The following is a 1,730-nucleotide window of genomic DNA, read 5'->3' as shown; positions in this document are numbered from 1 at the left end:
TCATTGGCCATCAGAGTTGGTCAAAACAGTGAAGTCGACATCTGGAATTCTTTCATCTTAGCACCACACCATCTTTGTTTATATCCCAGACCAAGTTTCACGTAAATGCCCTTATTGCCCTAGGTAGAGTTTCCAGGATTGCTGTCCTGTTTGAATGAGACATTCTACCAGGTTTTCACCTTATGGAGTGCCATCTTCCTGCTAAGGTAATAACTTCTCTGGAAATAATACTCTGACTATAGGTGCTCACAATCCTACTGTTTACTCTTAAACCATTCATATTTCTTGAGTTTTTAGAATACAAGACTATGCTTCTGCTCTGAGTTGGAGGACATGTAATGTGGAGATAGAGAAACTGTTTAAACTCTTCAGGTAGCCATGCTAGGATGGTTCTCTAGGAATACATAACCTATAGAATTGCAGATTTTAGAGTTAGCAGGAAATTCAGTTAATCACTTAACCAAGTTCAAATGTCTTGGATAGAATGATATCATTTTACAGATGACACACAGAGGCCCAGAGGCACTAAAGGCTTTATATAAAGTTACCTGGTCATCTCTTCATACTAAGAGCTAAGGAAGGCCTTGGGCCCTTCTGCCTCCTACTTTACGCTATTTTACAAATATTCAAAGGAACATATGATGCCAATAGATAATGGTTTATGTACATGTGGTATTTACAAGAGAAGAAGAATGAAATACTTAATAATGTAACATAGAAATCCTGTGATATGAATCCTTTCTGATTTCTAGCTTAATTTGGCTCCTTTAAGAATCTAACCCAGTCTAGGGTCATGCTACCCTGAATAAGCCTGATCCCGTCTAATTTCAGAAGCTAAGTAGAGTCAGATCTGGTTAGTACTTGGATGGGAGACTACCTAGGAAGACCAGGTGCTGTAGGCATAAAAAATAAAAAAATAAATAAATAAGGGATTGTAAGGTGACAAGATCCTTGCAATCTGTGAGGTCAACCAAGGGCTGCCTCGTCTAAAAAAATAAAATTAAAAAAAAAAAAAGAGAAAAGAATCTAATCCAAACCCAACAAAAGTAATGCCCTGCAACATAGTCATTATTTATGGATTAATGGCTCCAATTCCTGACTTCATAGCATAGAATGTTGTTTCTTACTCCATTTTTGTTACCCTTATTTTATAACGGTTCTCTGTTAAAGTCTTCTTGTAGTCTTCTCCCATTTGCCTCATGACTTGCCACCTCAACTTGGCTTTTTGCTATTGCTTGAGCCCTTCCTTGATAGTTGTCTGAGTCCTCAAAAGGTCATATAGGTAACACTAGTTTGAGGTCAGACAGGTCCCCAGGCCTCATCTTCTATATGCTGCTTATAGACAGCCCCCTTCCTAGTCTACTGGTGAGTGGTGCAGAATTTTTCTGGTGATAGTTATGGTAATTACAAACTTCAGAGCTCTATACAAATGGCTTTTGTCATCATTGTAATAAAGATAGACAGGGTTTAGAAAGAGTGAGAAAGAGAAGAAAAAAATAGATGGTAGGGTTAGTTTGTGGAGTTCCCATAAGTATTATCTGGAGTTCTAGATATAGAGTTGAAATGCAGATTCTGAACTTGAATTATGAATTTTGAATTACTGCAGACAGAAAAAAAGAGCATTCTTCAGTTGATATAAAAATACCCATTCCCACACAGACAAATGTGGGAAAGGATGCCATATGGAACCTGAGAGGAGATGGTCATATTTTAGAGAACCAAATAAGTGC

The 1,730-nt window shown here is 37.6% G+C and overlaps 1 pseudogene; it reads left to right on the top strand.

The window, feature by feature from the left end:
- Window positions 1-783: 783 nt before the first annotated feature.
- LOC120607576 (uncharacterized) lies at window positions 784-902 on the top strand (annotated as a pseudogene).
- The last annotated feature ends 828 nt before the right edge of the window (window positions 903-1,730 follow it).

Source organism: Pteropus medius, unplaced genomic scaffold (assembly GCF_902729225.1).
Source record: "Pteropus medius unplaced genomic scaffold, Ma_sr-lr_union100, whole genome shotgun sequence".
Taxonomy (NCBI): domain Eukaryota; kingdom Metazoa; phylum Chordata; class Mammalia; order Chiroptera; family Pteropodidae; genus Pteropus; species Pteropus medius.
The sequence above is the reverse complement of the archived record's forward strand: the minus strand, read 5'-3'. Positions and strand labels throughout refer to the sequence as shown.